Source organism: Pantherophis guttatus, chromosome 8, assembly GCF_059756535.1.
Source record: "Pantherophis guttatus breed Tessera chromosome 8, ASM5975653v1, whole genome shotgun sequence".
Classification (NCBI taxonomy): Eukaryota; Metazoa; Chordata; class Lepidosauria; order Squamata; family Colubridae; genus Pantherophis; species Pantherophis guttatus.
Window position 1 is genome coordinate 41,155,629 of NC_142070.1, and position 20,769 is coordinate 41,176,397.

Consider the following 20,769-nt stretch of genomic DNA (forward strand, 5'->3'; position numbering starts at 1 on the left):
TCTCCTCCCCTCTCCACCCACCTTATAGATAGTCCTCCCTGGATTTGCTTGAAAGATTAAACTGCTAACCCAGTTTTTGGAAATTAAAAATGATTTACATAAAGGCCACAATACATAACTCAGTTGAGATATTTCACAGAGAGGGAGCCGCTTTCTCTCTGATGCCCACTAAATAAGTTATTTGTTGTTATCTTAGTGAGCTATTTTGAGAAACACAATTACCACTTGTATCCCAGATGGAGTCTTATGGGAGTCTTTATGTATTTTTGTGTGCGTGTTTATGTGTACGTGTTAGGGGAGAGTTTAAATTTCAGAAATCTTGCTTCATGTGTTTCTTCTTTGGCCACTCTACAGTTTTGAGCATCTGTTCTCTTCCAACCACTGGAGCTGAAGAAGGGTGTCATCGAGATGTCTATTAATTAGCAAGCATTTTAATTGTTACACTTCTCAATCATCTAGCAATGTGCTTTAAATTAAAATCTGTGCTTAGGTTTAAACACATATCTTTTTCCAAGAACTAATTTCTTCATACATTTAGCATTATCAAAATGATAATAGTATGTTTTAATTATTCTGAGAAGTACTGGCTTATCTCTGAACAGATTGCCGTTACTATTTTGACAATGTTTATTCTTTCTGCAGTGACCTACTGACTACGCAGATGTCTCTTGTCACCCACACAGACAACAAACATTTGATGAGGGAATTGGATTTCACTATTGGATTGACACCTGACTCAGGTGAGCCCACCAATGTATGCCTGAAAGGAGGGGGGAATAAATTAATTCCATCTAATTAACAAAAGATCTTGCAGATAAATAAGTCTGGCAGAAACATCTGGTTTTTTTAATGCAGCAAATTCACAAAGCATTATATGTCTTTAAGTAGGGAAGACTTTAATTCTTCTGTGAGTTAATGGAATTTGGCTTTGGTCTGGAGCTTCCTTGTTCTCCCTATTTCTTCTACTACCATGAATATGAAAAACAGATTCAAGAGAAACAGATTGAAATGGCCTGATACTATTCAAGAATGGGAATTTTGATGATCCTATCAAGAAGGGATCACTCAGAATGCATAGCCACAATTTCAAATAACTTTTACAAGCAAAGAACTAGCCAATAGTTTCAAAACATTGTTGTGGCCCCTAGCGCCAAAGACTAGCCTGACTATAAAAATATAATTCTCTGAAATGAGAGTCTCAGACGATACATTACCCTTCATTCTTGATAAGACAAAAGACAAAACTTTTACCTTTGCAAATATGAACTATAAAGACTATGAAAACACTTTCTCTTCTCAATTAGGTCAATAAGATTCAGAATTATAAAAATACTTTGCTTTCCTATCTGAGAAAGCCTGAACAGAGAGATTCAGAATCAACACCTGCAAAGAACACAAGCACTGAGATTTTGGTAGTAATTCAGAAATACAAGCCACACAAGAGCAGAGATAAGTAGACCACAAAGTGTATGCCAGTTTCAAACTCCTATTGAGTTCCCCCAACCCCTGAAAAGCCAGCATATTTAATTCTGAGAAATTTCAACTAAAATGAAAAAATGCATAAGTCTGAAGATAAACTTCAACACACCAAAGAAGGTAAGGAAAGAAAAGGTAACAGAACCAAACAAAACAAGAAGAAAATAGTGGCTCTCCATTTGTCTTTCCATTCCACAAAAACTTCTCCCATCTACTGTAAAAGGATGGGAAATATATTCCTTTTAGAGAAAATGTTCTGTTAGTCAGTGATGGGACAGTCTTGGAGAACAGAATATTTGAAAGGGGAAATCAAATCCCAAAATTTATGAAACTCTGGACAGGTTTCGTAAAGTCATTTCATATTTTATCATGCCAGTTGCTTCAGGGCAGTTCTACACTTCATTATGTTTCAGGGCAGAGACTCATCATTAGGTTGATTATTAAAGAATGAGGTGTTGATTACCTTAATAGGCTAATAATCTAGTAATGAAGATTCAGTAATAGCATTCTTTTAGTAGGTTAGAATTATTTTTTATGTTGAGCATTATGATTTATGGAGCTCTAAAGTCAGGGAAAAAGAGCAGTGTGTGTCTTTGAACATATTTCATAAATGTTTCCTTGACTTTGCTGAGGTAATGGAGTTCCTTGGAGAATTATGTCTTGGATGTTGCATTGGTCTACATCTGCTTTCTCTTGTGATTAGTAGCTGGTGTGAAATATCTGGGTTAGCCATGTTTGGAATAAATAATTCAAACTACATGTTTTGCTTTTGTGGTCATCCAAGCCACTGCCAGGATAAAGAATATTCAGTCAAATAGACTAGTGGCTTAACTCTGGAAAAAGTAAGTGCATTCTAGCTCCTCTTCTTTCTAAACTATTCATCAACCCCTCATAGACAAATTGAACAATTCATCACCCCAGCCACTGAAAAACAGAGGTATCTCCATCCTTCTATATGCTGTTCAGATTGGCCTGAAGCAGATACTTTATAGAATTGTTTTGTACTATCAAAAGGAAATGCTACAAATTAAATTACTTAAAAACCAAGGTGATATTTGCCTAGCACCCTAAGATACATGTCTAGCGGTTAAACAGCCATCTAATAGAACAAATCAAGACTTTCATATATGTAGTGATTATTTTCCATACAACAAACAACTGCAAATCTCATACCAACCATATCATACTAAACATGCAGAAAACAGCTTTAGCTCTGCAATCCATCTGGCATTCAATACAAATACATAGCACTCAATGTTCAGTTCCTATTTGAAGTCCAGTTCGACCCTTACAGGTATTTTCTTTATGTTCTGAGATCCATTTTCCAAGTACCTCACTGCATTCCAAGACATGGTGCCTTGTTGTGAAACTAGTCTACTCAAAATAGAAATTTCTGTCTGGATTCACATCCTTTCATATTGGCTCAAGATTTTATTTTATTTGGACTTCCTGTTTGCTGCTGGCCGCCGCCAGACGTTCCTTTGGGATCGTCAGCTTCCACTGCCTGTCAGAGCCGCCTTCACAACGGAACGGCGGCTCGAAAAAACTCCGTTCCCATGAGGAAACGGAGATAGAGCCGGCAGGGGTGGGTAGAACTCTCTGCAGAGTCCCAAAAGTTTTTCTTTTACTTTTGGGATGGAGCGGATGAGATGCCCCATATCCCCAGCCGCTGCTCCGGGCTTTGGGAGACCTCTGCTAATGCAGAGCCAGGCGTCAAAAGCAAGCCTGCGAATTTGACAGATTACTCAAAGAAAATGTGAGCTGGACCTGTAATACTGAAGCGCAAGTATTTTACTTATCTTTTAAAAATTACTTAGGAGAATAGAGGAAGAGAAAGAGGAAAAAAGTTTCTTTTTAAAATGGCGTCTGCCGCGGCTGGAGAAGAGTTTGAGAGGGAAAGTTCTTCCGTTTTTTATTATTACAATGTAGCGGAATAAATACCACTGGCTACATTTGTAGACAAAACTCCGCTCCTGTTTTTGTTTTTCTCTTTTTCCCCTGGAGGATTGTTGCTGGCTGGAAGTCTTTTGTCTTGTTTTTTTTTTTTTCTTCTAACAAAGCCTGCTTAGGCGGAAACATGGCACTGAGGCTTGTGAAGTCAGACAAGCAAATAGGTGGGGGGGATTCCCCCACTAAGAATTTAAAGGAACAAGTTTTAACTCTTCAGTCCCAGAAACCTGATTTTAATATAATAGAATTTCTCTTAGAGGAGATTGAAAGAAGGGATGAGATTGTGAATCAGCAACTTGAAAAATTTAAGCAGGAAACTAAGGAATTGGTGAAATCCAAGTTTGACTTTTTGCAGCAAAAAATTTTAAAAGTGTCAGAATTCATGATTCGGTTGGATACAAATACTAATTTACTAGAGTCAAAAATGGATGAAATTCAAGATAAATTGGACAATAGAATTCAAAAAATTGAAAATGATTTGTTAAATATTCAGGATTATAGTTCAGAAGAAAAATTTAAAATGGATGCTGACCAAAAGTCTGGTAATGTAGAAAATCTGCAACAGAGGATTGAAAAAGAGGTTCTAAAGATACAATATAATTTCACAGAATATGCAATAAGACTTAGAGGTTTGCAGGAAAATAACAGAGATGACTTAAGGAAAATATCTTCTGAATTTCTAGCTGGGATTTTAAAGATTCAACCTGAGGAAGTGTTTTGTAGGATTGACAGAGCTTATCGAATAAACTCCTGGACTGCCAAGCAAAGGCAATTGCCTAGAGATGTGGTAATCTATTTTTCAGATAAAGAAATTAGGAATAAAATTGTGCAAAATTCCTTCAATTCTAATTTGCAATTGTATGGAAGAAAGATTTGGATTTACAAGGAACTCCCACCTAAGATATTAATGGAAAGGAAGAAATTTGGCTTTCTGGTGTCTGAGTTAAAAAGGAGAAATATTCAATTCCGGTGGGACGTCCCAGTTGGTATTATATTGAGATATCAAGGAGAAAGATACCAGTTAAATACTGTTGAAAGAGCGGAAGAATTTTATCAAAATAGGTTGAAAATGAATTTAACGTCTTCAGATATAATACAGGATAAGCAGAAGGAGCTGGAACTAAAGACAGAGACTGTACCAGATAAATTGCCTTTGGATTTATCGGATACCCCAGCTGGATTATCTACAAATTTGAGAGAAGTGCCATCTGATTTTAATGTGATGACTTATCAAGGCAAGGACAAGCATGGAAACCAATTAGAGGATATACAAGGGATAAAAAAGAAACGCGAGACACAAAAAATTAGGATGGAAGTCAAACCCACAAAAAGAAAACAAAAAAAGAAATAGGTTGTACAAAAATAGAAATTTCTAACCCAAGCAACAGTGAAGCCAGTGATTTTAAAATATGAATGATTATGTGAAAACATAGAGGAGGCGACATATTGGTCAATATCATCCTGAGGATAGTGGCAGATCTCTGCATTGCCGTAATTTTGGGACATGGAAAGAGCCTCAAATTGATGGTTTTGAATTATCTACTTTGAAACTTCTTTTTGTGTTGATAAATATATTATAATTATCTTGAATTATAAGGCAAGAGAATCACATTGGGACATGCAGAAGATCGGGTTGTTACCCAATACGATGATGGAAATTAATAATCCTGATGAAACCCACAATTATTATTATATGGAATATAATTATAATGTCACTCGGGTGGTTGTTTTTACTTTTATATATATAAGAAGATGTTTACTACTGATGGGGGCAGATATGATTGGAGATCTTGAATAAACTGTTGCATCAGCAAGCTATGTTACCCTATTATGGATGTTGGTTTTAACAATCCAGTGGAAAGACTTCAAGAAGATATTATATGGACTATAAATTTAAAGTTATTGTCTTTTCTTTTTTTATTTAGATATAATGGAATATATATATATATATATTTTTAAGTAGTGTGGGCAGTGAATTAAAGATATCAAGAATTGTTGTGTATGGTAAATTTGTAAGACAGTGGGTGAATAAGCTAGCTACAGACTGATTAGTTTAAGAAAAGGGATTTTTAAGTGATACATTTAGGGGAGTGGAGGAAATGGATAGAGTGGAATAAATGTTAAATTAGATTTTATGGGGAGCCCGCTTTGAAATGTTATTAAAGTAGGACTTATCGTATAGTTTTAAAGTGGAAGGTGGTTTTGAATTGTTGCAATAATGTATAGATATAAAACACTATTATGCTAAATTAGAAGTTATTTTATAATAGTTATAGTATAATGTGTTTGTTTTTTTTGTTTTTTTTCTCTTCTTCTTTTCTGAAATGTATGGATAAAGGGGGATTTATAATACTTTTAGTAAGTAAAGGTCAGTATTTTGAGGAGGGAGTAAGTAATCTGTTATGAATTAGGGTTTTTTTTTGTTACGAAGAAGTCACAGGGGGGGAAGGGTGGGGAGGGGGGGTTAGGGAGGGGGGGGAGGGGGGGGGAAAAGGGGGAAAAATTTGTATTTGAAAACCTTTTCAATAAAAAAAGATTTTATTTTATTTTATTTTTGCTTTCCAGTCAGCCTGGGCCCTTTAATTATAACTGACAGATTCCAAGCTTCCTGGTGTCAGGCGCTACATGAAAAATTAAAATCCTATGGCTTCTCAGGGAAAGCTATTACTCTGATGGGCTATAAACATGCATTAGCCAATTTTAAACAAGATACCATTGACTTAAAGCTGCAATCAGATGTGTCTCTTTTACCCAGAAACATCTTTCTACACATTTATTTCACCCAGCCAGATATCTCAGTAGCATAACAACCCCTAAATTTAGAAAGATGTTTTCCTTGTCTAGATTCAATGCTCTTCTAACTTTGAATTGGGGGATGATACCAGAACCTCACTTTTGAGCAGAGATTGTGCCCATGAAGTGGAGGGGAAATTGAAACACTGGAACACATTATACTGTACTGTACCTTCTGTGCTGATGATTCCAAGGATTTCTATATCCAGTCTTGTGTTAAATTTATATTTACAGACAAAGAAATAAAGGAAGACTAATATAGATCTATCTATACTAGTCTCCCTTTATTTCTTTTTTGGTAAATATAAATTTAACACAAAAATAGTTTGTCGTGAAAGTGACTGCCTGCAAAGGCTCCTGGATTGGGGCTGAAAGGCGAAAGAAGCAGTATGCTCCGTCCCATATTTGGGTAGACCAGGTTGCCTTGATAAAAAAAAATACTCTATATCCAGTCATTACCAAGCACCTTGATCAAACTAATTCCTTCTATTTTAAATTGTTACTATCATATCAACCCGATTCTTCTTTAATGCTTGCAGCTGAAGGCTGTTTCAAACACTCCTTAGGAACTCTTCATTTGAAAACATTTTGGATGCAGTTACTACTTATAATAATGTTCATTGCCAATTGATTCTTTATTAATAGTAGCCAGAGACATTTTAACAATATAGCCATTAGAATTGGATGCTAACTTTAATTTGGTTTAATTTTTAAACCATAATCACTCCTTAAGAATTATTTTTCCTTATATGCTACATTACTGCATTTTCTCGTTAGGCATAATATTAATATTAATTACAATTTTCCCATGGATTTTAGCTTTATAATGATTCCATGCTTTAGGTCAGTAATTTTACTATTCTGTTATTCTAAATAATCATTTAATTGCCTTATTCATATCACATAATGCCGTGCTATATTAACATTTGTTCCCAAAATTCTTAAGCTTAAAATTATGTTTTTTTATATACTGCTGTATCATTTTACAGCTTGGTTTATTTTAGTCAATTTCTGTGCTATATAGGCTACATTGATATTTGGTTAGTTGGATGTGTCTTTTCTTTCAAAGATCTCTTTTGCTGGTCAATGACTAAATTCATGTAAGCCATAATACATTGACAGGAGTCCTTTGACTTATGGCCATAATGGAGACTTCAATATTGTTATTTAAGTTAGACTTACAGTACTTTGCTTTTTCTATTAAGCTCCTGATCTTTTTTGAAGATACTGTAAACAAGTGTCTCCGGGATGGAAGGTGATGAAGACCAAACATCCAGAGGCTGTCTTTCTTTACCTCCATCTTTTCCATCAAGAATCAAGGAATATTTCTGATATACATGGCTTCTAGAACTGAGCAATTCTAATAATCATCCTTGGTCATATGATTCTCTTTATTTGGAGAATTAAACTTAAAAATGTTAGATGTCCTCCTACCAAGGCCTAGATGATTTTCACTTTTACCTGGAGGCAGTGGTGGGTTTCAAAACTTTTACTACCGGTTCTGTGGGTGTGGTTTGGTGGGCATGGCTTGGTGGGCATAGCAAAGGTTACTGCAAAATCTCCATTCCCCCCTGATCAGCTGGGACTCAGGAGGCAGAGAATAGATGGGGGCAGGCCCAGTCAGAATTTTTACTACCAGTTCTCCAAACTACTCAAAATCTCCACTACCAGTTCTCCAGAACTGGTGAGAACCTGCTGAAACACACCTCTGCCTGGAGGGGACAAACTATATATGATACAGCCACTCTAATCTGGAATCTCTTGTAATTACGGTAATAACTAGTATACCTACTTTTATGTACCCTTAACTTTACAATTGCCTAAGCTCTTACTACCATTAACCAATTTGGTATGACATTTTTGATGTTCTGAAAAAGTTCCCTAAGTATTTCCTTAAAGTTTGTTTCTTCTACATTTTAGAGATATCTAACTGCCACTGTCCACATATTTTCTGCAGGTACCTATAGCCGTATGGCAATCAGCAATATGTTAAATTATAGAAAAATAAATAAAGCATCCATATCGTATATTTTTAAAAAATCGTAAATTAAAAGAAAACCCAGCTACAAGAATAATAATAAACTTTTTGTGCCATTTCATCTACTTGAAAACTATATTCCTTTAAAATGTATGGAAAGGCAGTAATGCAGGGGCTATATCTGATTTTTCAGTCGGAGGTTATTTCAAAGTGAAAGCACTCCTATTGAGAAACAGTACGTACGAACCTCAAAAAAACCCCTTCAGAAAAGTGGGGAACTATAACAACTTTATCTCTTAACAAAAGAACACTTCACTTAATATACTGTTCCAAAATGGGATTCTGTACGGTGTGTGATCTTTTTTTACTATCTAACATTATTCTGTAACAGTAGTCTTACTGCATTACACTGCTCTCACCAATCTTCTAATCACAGTAAATAATCTTTGAGTCTCCTATAATCCAATGATTTTGTCAACTGCTATAATTCTGGAAATCCTCATATTGAAATAAAACTACCCAATTCTTTATGACTTAAATTTCATACTCAACCAGATAACTCACTGAAAGGAGAGGGCAGACAGTCAGAAGAGAAGGATGTTAGACGTAGTAATCTAAACTTCTTTTAGTTTTCAAATAAATTAATGCAATCAGATAAAGGGTGTATAAATAAATTTTACTAAGTCCACAGTTTCACATTTTAAAAAGTTTCAAATAAAAAGCATTTTACAAAACATTTTCCTCACTTGTTTGCACTTCATTTGCCTAGATGGTACAGGAAAATATCAGCCAGCTTGTTGCTGTTTGGGAACTCAGAGTAAATGGCTCAAGGTCACTCAGTTGGTTTGAATGACTGGGGAAACTAGAATCTGGGTCTCTACTCCCCTAGTCCAGCATCTTAACTGCTACTTCACGTTGGCTCTCCTGATAGGCCTAAAATAAGTGAATGTTCTAGGACCATTGTCTGCATCTCAAACCATCCATCTGTTAAACTACTGAAGTTTGCACATGACACAACAGTAATCGGTCTCATTCAAGACAATGATGAATCCACATACAGATGGGAGGTTGAACAATTAGTCTCACGGTGCAACCAGAACAATCTGGAACTGAACACTCAAAACCATAGAAATAGTGGTAGACTTTAGGATAAACTCTCCCACACTACCACTTCTTACAATACTAGACAAAACAGTATCAACAGTAGAGACCTTCAAATTTCTAGGTTCTACCATATCTCACAACCTAAAATGGACACCCAACATCAAAAACGTCATCAAAAAAGCACAACAAAGAATGTTCTTTCTGCGCCAACTCAGAAAACTCAACCTTCCCAAGGAGCTGCTGATACAGTTCTACAGAGGAATTATTGAGTCTGTCATCTGCACCTCTATAACTGTCTGGTTTGGTTCTGCAATCCAACAAGACAGACACAGACTTCAGAGGATAATTAGAACTGCAGAAAAAACAATTGATACCAACCTGTCTTCCATTGAGGACCTGTATATTGCATGAGTCAAAAAGAAGGCTGTAAAAATATTTACAGACCCCTCACATCCTGGACATTAACTGTTTCAACTCCTACCCTCAAAATGACACTATAGAGCACTGTACACCAGAACAACTAGACAGAAGAACAGTTTTTCTCCGAACGTCATCACTCTGCTAAACAAATAATTCCCTCAATACTGTCAAACTAGTTACTAAATCTGCATTACTATTAATCTTCTTATCATTCCTATCACCCATCTCCTCCCACTTATGACGGTATGACTGTAACCTTGTTGCTGGTATTCTTAAGATTATATTGACTGTTTCCTAATAGGATTTGATTGCTTATTTGTTCCCTATGACTATCATTAACCTTATGATTCTTGATGAATGTATTTTTTCTTTTATGTATTCCGAGAGCGTATGCACCAAGATAAATTCCTTGTGTAGCCAATCACACTTGGCCAATAAAGAATTCTATTCTATTCTATTCTATTCTATTGTCTTTAATATGTTGAAATGACTCTTGGGTTAATGAAAAGTTATAATCCCACATATGCTATTTCAATTGATAGTCAATGCTACCAACATTGCTAGGAATGTGTGTGTGTGTGTGTGTGTGTGTGTGTGTGTGTGTGTGTGTGTGTGTAAAAGTTTTGAAACTGTCCAGCTATGCAAATAAATATTTTCTGAAAATAGTATTTTGTTTAAACATTCAGACAGTAATGCTTGAATGCATTTTTACATATTGCAGTAAGATTCCAATTTTACTAAGTTCACAGTTTTACATTTTTAAAAGTTTAAAATAAAAGCCAAATACACGGAGATAAGAAACTGTGGCATCTAGGACATTATCTTCAGTAATAATATTTTTTAAAATATTCCAGAATCCCATTGATGATGTGGAAAACAATTTTAGATTATAAAGTGTAGATAAAGAATTTTTAGCAAGAAAATGGAAATAGGAGTTGAAAAAATCTTACAAAAACATTTTTAAAAGAAATGTCTGATTGTTTCTAAAAAGTGTCTGTCTTCCACTTTTGACATTAAATGATTTTTTTGTGGGGCTATTAGATTTTAAGATTTCAAGTTGGAAAAATCCCACATTTTTTCATACCCATTTTGTTTCTGCTTGTACTGCATTAAGTTATGCAACTTTTAAAAGTCATTCTTATAGATGCCTACTGAGAGATAGGTGCGTTGAACTGTAATACATTACTTAAAGTAAGTAGTTAAAATCATCTTAATCAGCTAATCCTGAGGGAGGAGTTATTGGCTGGAGATGGATAGTGCACCAATGGAGAAGGCCCCCTACCTCTCCCTTCAAAACTCTCATTTTTAGTTTGTTTTAATTTTTGCAATTTTAATCGGTTTTTATAATTATCAAATGTTTGTGTGTTTTATTATGTTGAAGTTGCTCACCTTGAGCTGCAAGATGGGTGGCAAAGTAATTTGATAAATAAAATAAATAATAAATAAATAAAAATTGTGATCCCATGTTATCCAAATGAATTGAACTATAATATTCTTACTATTATTATTTTTTTACCTCAGTCACATTCCATTGCACTGTCCTTAGCACCGTGTTGGAACTCTGGAGAATCAGATAATGACTTGTTCTTTATGACATTCTGCAATCAAAGTAGAACACTTTTTTTCTGACCTATCCACTTCATCCTAGGTAAATACGTATAAATTATATCTTTTTTGCCTTGCATAAAGACTTGACTAATTCCAAGGCATATCCTTACTTGTTCTCAGATTCATATTCGTGTACAGGGAACTTTCGAAAGAAGATTACTATTAAGCCTTTTCCCATCTAAAGGAAATCAATAATTCCTCTGGAGAATTTTTTTTAAAAAAAATGAGCAGAATTGATTGATTGATGTTTTTGTACTTACCTATTGGTCAGTAGGAAGGATTGCAGTGATGATTTGTAGTTTTTTGAGCTTGTCAGGAATTTTTAAAAAAACACAGATCTATTGCAAGTTGCTTTGGGGAATGAAAAATAGTGATGCAAAATGGTGATGTAGGATACATGTAAAAATAAAGTGTGTTGTATTAGATCAAGAGTAATTATTCACTGTGGGAGGTGAAAAAAATTAGTCTATGTAGGCTTCATAGTTTCATTGTGGCTATGTTGCTTAACCATCACAAGGTCAGTTTAATTCTAGCAGCTGTATTTGCATATTGTATTGTGCATATTGCCTGTATATCAGGCTGCAGATTTGATTTTATTTGTGTATATGTGTGTGTTCTTTTAATCACTGTTGGCAACTGTCTGGATCAGTCCCTGCAGTTTTCTTAGCAAGATTTCAGAAGGGGTTTCCCATTGTCTTCTTCCTAGGTAGGGCTGAGAGAATTTAATTGGCCCAAAGTCACCCAACTAGCTTCATGATTAAAGCAGGACTAGAACTCTCCTCTCCTGGTTTCTGGGGCCTACACCAAACTGATTTCACATTCCAGAATCAAAACCCACACCCACATGTGAAACATGGTTGTTTGTCATCTACAGATACAGACTATTCCAGACTTTCATTCTGCTAGATATAGAAAAAATGGGCTCATTTTTTTTAAAAAAATGTATAAATCTGCAGAAAGAGGCTGAATATAAAGAAGAGGTTTCTATATCAATAACTCTTTCTGCCTTACCAATTGGAGCAGGGGTGGGTTCTACTTACCTTTACTACCGGTTCGCAATGGGACCTCGCGCAAGCGCAGAAGCTTCTGCGCATGCACAGAAGCGTTTTGATGATGTCAGGATCAGTGGGCGGAGCCTCCCACCGGTTTTACTACCAGTTCTATAGAACCGGTGTGAACCGGGGGCAACCCACTACTGAATTGGAGTAATTGAGGCAGAAAACATTTGCTTCAGGAATGTTGCATTTCTATAGAAATATAAAAATATACTGGCAATGTTTTGAATTTCCATTTATAATGCTGCACAAACTCTCATGTTCTGTCTCTGTATAAAAATTTATGTTTGATCTCAGTTTTCATACATATATCAGACAATGTTTATGACAGTAGAACTTTGATTTTAGAAATTTCTTGTGATCTGTAGAAATATTTGAAACCTCACAAATATTGTTTGGAGATTCTAGCAAAGAACACTTTTTCTGAGGCAAATCACTGCCATTTTAGGGTCTGTTCAGAATATAGAATTTTTCAGTTAGATTTTAAAAACACAATTTAGTGCTAATTATATCATTGTGATCTAGGTAGTTCCAGAATCAACATATTTCACATTGAATGCATGCACTTATTTAAAGTTTGAATTTATTATAGTTTTATAGTTTATTATAATTTCAAAAATAAATTTTGATTGTTTAATTTTTCCTGAGATTGAGATATCTCCCCAATATGGGACAGAGAGTTGAATGTTTCATTCAATGTATTATATGGCTGTTTCAACTTTTGTATTTTAATCACTAAGATATGATAACTCTCTTTTATGTTACAGAATGAAATAGGCCAGTTACTCTATGTAAAATATGTGATCTCATAAGAGCCTTGATGGTACAGTGGTGTAAGCACCCTGTTATTAACACAGCTGCCTGCAATTACTGCTGGTTCGAATCTCTCCAAGGCTCAAGGTTGACTCAGCCTTCCATCCTTTCTAAGGTAGGTGAAATGAGGACCCAGTTTGTGGGGGCAATAAGCTGACTTTGTATAAAATATACAAAAGTATGAAGGCTATCGCACTGTAAGCCGCCCTGAGTCTCCGGAGAAGGGCGGCATATAAATCAAATTAAAAAGAAAAAAGAAAAAAAAAAGAACCATCCATCAGTTCTATCCAAACTATCCAAAGCAGGAAATGAAATCAGGGGTAAAGTCCAGAAGCAGTGGTGGAATTCAAAATTTTTTACTATCAGTTCTGTGGGCATGGCTTGGTGGGTGTGGCAGGGGAAGGATATTACAAAATCTTCATTCCTACACCACTCCAGGGGAAGAATACTGCAAAATCCCCATTTGCTTCCCACTCCTGGAGGGACGATATTGCAAAACCTTCATTCCCTCCCACTCCTGGAGGGAGGATATTGCAAAACCTTCATTCCCTCCCACTCCTGGGGGAAGGATACTGCAAAATCCCCATTCCCTTCCCACTGCTGGGGGAAAGATACTGTAAAGTCCGCATTCCCTTCCCAATCCTGAGGAAAGGATACTGCAAAATCTCCATTCCCACCCCCCTCTGGGGTCAGCCAGAGGTGGTATTTGCCGGTTCTCCAAACTACTCAAAATTTCCGCTACTGGTTCTCCAGAACCTGTCAGAACCTGCTGAATAGCACTCCTACCCAGAAGGCTTCAGAGAGAAAAATTGTGAACCTCCAGGCTTTATTATATATGCTATATGGTGACAATAATGGAATACATAGACACTGGCCATCTGCCTGTCTGACTGGCTCAGGCTTTTGAAAGAGATTTTCTACTTTGCTTCTGGAACCTAAGCAGATTCCTGATCTGACACCAGTGAACAAGCAACTTTTCTCTTATTTCTTTTATAAATTCTTTTAGCAGAAAGGTAAATATAATTGCTGCATACACTTTTTAAAAAGATCTAGCTCCTGATCCAACAGGATACCTATGTTAGTATTATTTATTTATTTATTTACTTATTTATTTGCTTATTTTATTTGATTTTTATACCGCCCTTCTCCAACAGGACTCAGGGCGGTGAACAGCCGTGATAAAACGTAACATATAAAATTTAAAAAACAGTTTAAAAGACATTAAATAATTTCCGTCGCCCCTGATGAGGTCCACTGCACATGTGCGTGTGCCTTCTGCCAGCCAGCTGGTCTTCGGGTCTCTGCACGCATGCACAGGGCAGGGTGCATGTGCAGGCCCACACACATGGATTGCATTTTGGGGGTTCAGATGCACACACGTGCATTCATGCATGCACACGCTTTGGGCACTCGGTCCGGAAAAGATAAACCATCACTGTACTAGAACTTTTCTAAGATCTAAGAAACCCCTACCTCAGGTAATGTCATACCTCCAAAAGTGCTACAACTTAATTTTTGTGTAGCTTAGTATATTTTATGAGTGCAGTCCATTCAAGCAAAACTAATCAGTAGTTTAATTTAAGAACCTGGCTAAATATATTTTGTGACTGAGTGTGTGTATAAGTCTAACATTTGTAAAAGAATGAAAAAAAAATAGGTTATGCTAGGCCTATATAACAGTATTCTGCTATACACAGTGGCAAAGGTCCGGCCAATAGCTTGGCAGTTAGCCTGTCCTTAAAGCATTAATGACTAATGAAAATAAATAGCAGTATCAACTGACAGTAAAGGTCAATTAGGTGGTGAAGAAAGCAGAACAGCATAAGTGAAGGACTGAAAATGGAGCAGAGCTAAAATCACAAAGCAGAACTTGCGAAGATCTGCTGGGAGAAAAGACTCTGGAGCGTCCAATCTGGCTGGCTTGTCAGCTGAAGACAATTAATCTCAAGAAGCAGCTATGTCTTCAGCAGGAGTGAATAGAAGAATTCTTTTGTGCTGCATCCTGGTTAGTAAATACAGTACTTGACAAGAAATAACACCGCAGATACAATTGAAGTCAGATAACCCAACAAAAACCTTAGGAGACCTCTCTATCTTAGGAAACAAAGTTTACAAAGATAGAAACAAGTGAAGTTGTTATAGTTTTACCAACAAGTTTTTGAGATGAAGGTGAACAAGCATAGAGAATATAAACATTGGAATTACATGGGAGCTGAGATGGGGTAGAGAAACAGAAGTTGGTAATCAAGTTTTATTAGGAAAATAGATTGTTAAAAGTTGCTTTTGTAAGGTGAGTAATACATGACACATTTTTAATATCTAAATATATAAAAAGAAATGTTTGACTTAATATTGAAGTTAAATTTATCTGTTTAATAAATATTTAACATAACATTCATTAAAGTGAATCTTGTCTATTCAATTACCAACCGTATATGAAGCTTGTAATAAGAAAAAATATTAATTATTATGATGTAGACCAAGAATTGTGGATTTTTGGACTATGGGAGTTGATTAAATGTCACTAGAATGAAATGTGAATATGTCACTAGAATGAAAAATCAGCACCTGATTTTGTATTGAGATATGTTGTTTGCCACATTTAAATTAGAATTTTTATGACAGGGTCACAGAGAAGACTTTTGAACAAGTCTCAAGGATGTTTTTTTGTTGTTTGCAGTACTGTTGTCATCATTGTACAGTAACGCAACCTCAGGATAAGTATATCTTAATTTTATTATATAAGCAATAGGCAAAATCCAGCTAGTTATTGCAAAATGATATTATTGCCAATAATTAGCAAGCTGAATGCCTGATATTTATGTTACAATTTTTTAGACTGGGTGTACATCTTGGCTCCTGAACAAGCAGGATTTAGATCAGCATATTCTACAATGGATCAATGTGCAATTTTGCAACATTTGGGTGAAAAATACTCCAGCCCTTTATGCTGCTTTTATTGATTTAAAGTGTGTCTTCAGTTCAGCTCCTCAAGAGAGACTATGGGGAAAAATAGCAATATCATTGATCATCACTTCTGTTGCATTGAAATGCTACATTTCAGATTGGAGGCAATTGTAATAGCAATTCAACCACCACCATCTCTAAGCTCAGGGCAGTCAAAGGGGGCTGTGTTCTTGCCACCTTATTATTCAACTTCTATGAAAGGTTAAAGTAAATATTTAATTTAGTTAAATATTAAATTTAACATTTAAGCCTTTTCTAAGCCAGCATTTCACCCTCCAAATCCTGTTGTAATTTTTTTTTTTGTATGCACATGATGCAGCCATTTTATTCACGAGCTAAGTGGTCTTCAAAGATACCTAACTACTTTAATGTCCTACTCTTCTAGGAAATTTATTTAATTCCCCATTAAAGGGAAATTAACAAAAGATCAATTGATTAAATACTTGAATATCCACTTCTAACCCTTCACCTGTTGGAATAACCAAATTAACTGAGTTTTCTAGTAGAATCTTAAACTGAACTGTACCAGCCATCAAGGCAATGGTTACATTCCTGCAGCAACTGTATAAAGCAAAAGTTCTGATGTAGCTGTTATATGAGTAAACAACTTTGAGTTTATAAGGATGTCTCCTTATAATTTATAATCTAAGTTACCAAAAGCCATAGTTTGTGTCCCTTGCTTGACTTCAAAAACTCTTGGTCATTAGAACTTGTCTACATTTCTTTCACGGGTTGCCTAAGACTTTGTCATATCAGATTTTGTCTGAAACAAACCCTTTCAGGTGAGTATCTACTTCACCTCATCCTACTGGAGAGGTTTTCCTCATCACTTTGGGGGCAAATTGATTTTGAACTGGCATTTCTGGTCTCTCCCACCTGGCAATATTTCTCAGTCTGGATAAAGCTTTAATCAATATTAAACTGAAGATTTGGATTTAAACCTATAAAATGACAGGGCCAAAGTCATTCACAGGTTGTCTTTAGACTCTAACTACTGTACCTCTAAAATATCCTACATATTTCACATGAGAGATATTTTTCCTTAGCTCACTTTGACAGCCCACTTACTATAGAGACTCTAGGCAATTGCACTAATCCCCTGCAATTGTATGTGTGTGTGTCCTGAGAAGTTGTATCACCCATGCTCTCTGACATTCATAAACCCAATTATGAGAACTGTTAGATTAAAAAAAACTATGTTTTATTCTTTTGCAAGACCCAAGTTGGACAATCACAATAAATGTTCTTTATTCTGAAGTGGTATAGATCCTTTCTATATATTATTCAAGTCCCACTTTGTAAAGTACTTTATTAGTTCATTTAGGCCCATTTATATCAGTCCAAATTTCTTCATTTATTATAGGTGTACCAATTTGTACCATGTGTACCAATTTGAGTTTCCAGAGAAAGGGAAGTATAATAATAAGTTAAATAAATTACTAGAATTGGTAATCATAAACTAGACATCGAGGTCAAGCACATAAGAATCATGCCATCGGATGTCCTTGGATTGTAACAGCTACAATGTTCTGCCATCTGTCTTGCTATCTGGAGCTGATGAGAGATGAAATACAAAACATCTTGAGGACACCCATTCCTGCAACAGATCACCTCTATCAGTTTCATCCATTCTAAGATCTAAGATAAAATTTCACTTGCTACTAAAAATGCCTAGAAACATTAGAATAAAAGGTAGGTGTGCTATAAATAATTTAGATGCTTAGCTCCCATAAGTCTTCAGTAGCAAAGGCAGCAGTCAGGAATTTCAAAAGTTCCCAAAATATCTGGGAGAGCATAACTGGAGTCATCGTACATGAGGCTATATTCTTTTTCAGGATCTTGTCATGAAGTAATTGTGTCCTTATATAAATTCTTCTGATGCTTTACGTTTCTTTGAGAATATTTTACCTTTGGAAACCAGCATAAGAAATGATGATGATCTCATGTTGAGGAGCTGAAATAGGTGCTGCCATGCTATTATATAAGTACAAGCTTTGTTCTTGACAATCTAAAAAAAAAAAAAACTAGGTTACTAAAAAAGGTGGAAATCTTTAAAGATGATATTCCAAGGATCAGGCTATATGTATCCACACAGAATTAAATGAATGAAAACAGAATTTTTGCCACCTCTTTCTCTGCTGGCTTTGTACTGACATTTTCTCACATTCTTACTCTATACTTTGAAGAGCCTTGCATTTCTTTGCAAAAGAAGGTTATGCACCACTGAAATGCTGACAGTTTTTTCAAGTGATTTGGAATGAATGTAAAAGTCCTTTTTCCATTCTACTACTTGTGTTTTTGAAAATGCAAATCCAAATTTTATTATCATCTGAAACCATATGAAGTATTGATTGGTGGCAGTGGTGAAATGTAAAATTTGTTACTACCGGTTCTGTGGGCATGGCTTGATGGGGGGGTGTAATATGACTAAGTGGGCATGGCCAACTTTTTTTTTTTTTTACTTTTAAAACCATTTTTTCTACAAAAATGCTTTTAAAAGCCTCTGACGATCCCAGCTGAGTTGCCTGAATGGCAGAGGCTTTTTTTTTTAAAGCCTCTGATGATTCCAGCTAAGCCGCGTGATCATCAGAGGCTTTTTTTTTTTTTTACTTTTAAAAGCATTTTTTCGGCCAAAAGGTTGTAGAAAAAATGCTTTTAAAAATAATTTTAAAAAGCCTCTGATGATTGCATGGCTCAACTGGGCAATGGGGGGGGGATTTTTGCTACCGGTTCTCTGAACCACCCACCTCCATCGCTACCGGATCAGGCGATCCGGTCCGAACCAGGAGCATTTCACTCCTGATTGGCAGCAAACTGTACTCCTCACTAGCACTGATGATGTTACTTAGTTGGGGTAATGAAATGTCTGTAAGAAAACAAGCACTCAGAGAGCACCCAGGACCCTTCATGTGATTTTATTTTAAGTGGCAGACATCTCTCAGTGGGATAATTGTTCTTTCAGTTTTCATAAAGCTTAATCTGAGCACATACAAATGAATAATGTCAGCTCTCAAGATTCTGTAGACTGGATAATAATCATTGGTGAGAATTCTGGGAGTTGAAATTTACATATGTAAAAGTTATCCTCACCAGAGAAAGGTAAAATTTATAAAACTTCACCAATAAAAAAATTTCTCAGTGAAAAATTCCCTGAAAAATTCCACTTTCCAAGAATTTGTTATTTTTAATTATTTTTGCCTGATAAATGTTGTGGACCAATATTCCTCTTCTGTATTGTATAGATACCCCGATTTTCTCAAACTGAGGCTCTTCAAATGTTGTTGTGTTTTTAATACTTCCCAATCTTCCTAGGAAAGATTGGATTTTTAGATCAATTCATTTGGACAACCCCAAATTGGAAAAGGCTCATCTAGGTTATAGTATAGAGTTCCATGCATAGACATTGGAACCACTAATTAATTTGATTTGTTTGAACTCTCTTTCAAGAAATTTAATATTTCTTCAATTCATTGGAGATTTAGTACAAACAGTAACCTCAGCATCTGTACTGAGTTTTGCTTCAGGCAGAATTGAAGAATATATGAACTCCCACTCTACTATGCTCTATAATTTTCCAACAGCTTCCCTTTACAATTCTTAAGCGTCTTGCTTCACTTGCCACTGATCTTATTATGAGTAATTAAATGGCAGTTCTAAGGTTTCTTCCCTCATTTCCTCCCTTTTTCTTTCTCTCCCACTCCCATTCTTTAAAACATACTTACTTGAAAAGCTGCTGACATGCTTGTTCTGAAAATGTTCCTCCCTTAATAGCATTCTTGGGGAATCAAACAGATTCTGATTCTTTTGTGTACAGTTTGATAGTGTTCAGGCTGCAAGTACAGTGTTTCTTACTCACAAGTTTGCTGATTTATAGAGTCTTCTAACAGAAGGGTCACATTAGAACAGAGAGAATGCTTCAAGCCAATGACCTATAAAGCAAATATGCCAGTGTAAAATACAAGGTGCCAATGATCATGTATCAAAACTACCTTTTATATATTCTGAAGAAAAATGCTTGTAATCGTTGATGTCAACATGAAGACTAAATTCATTTGTATGGATGTGTCAAAAGGATTTGGAGATACAATATATGTGGAAGAAGATAAATATTTTCTGGCTGGAATGCAAGCCCTCACTCAGCGATGGAGCAAATTACTTCTATCAAATAACTTACAGATCTCCAACTGTTTATATTTTGCACTTCATCAACAAAGATATATCTCTCCCTCCCTCCCTCCCTCCCTCCCTCCCTCCCTCTCTCTCTCTCTCTCTCTGTCTCTCTCTCGCTCAGATTTGGAGAGGTGAAGAGAAACCCAGCAATAAATCTGAAGATCAACCTGGACACTTGTTAACATATTATTATGGTTATCTAGCCAATTGGGCATTGGTCTGTTAAACAAAATAAAACCTGTGTCAAGTCTGTTAGTATTGTTAAATGATGTAGAAGTGAATGATTTAAACAACTTATTGGCCTTGAAAAATGTCAGCTTGACAGGAATTGTATGTGCAAGTTACAAATGCACATTGTCCTATGTACTCACTAATCAGGCACTCAATGACCTTTTTTTTCTGAGTACTCAATTCTCATATATATATTCTCACACA

The 20,769-nt window shown here is 35.7% G+C and overlaps 1 long non-coding RNA gene across 1 annotated transcript; it reads right to left on the reverse strand.

Moving 5' to 3' along the window:
* Positions 1-17,357: 17,357 nt before the first annotated feature.
* Positions 17,358-19,903, reverse strand: LOC148112603 (uncharacterized). The gene is made up of 3 exons (XR_015729286.1): positions 19,887-19,903; positions 18,073-18,172; positions 17,358-17,718 (listed from the first exon to the last, which is right to left on the reverse strand). It is a non-coding gene; the product is annotated as an uncharacterized LOC148112603 (long non-coding RNA).
* Positions 19,904-20,769: the final 866 nt, after the last annotated feature.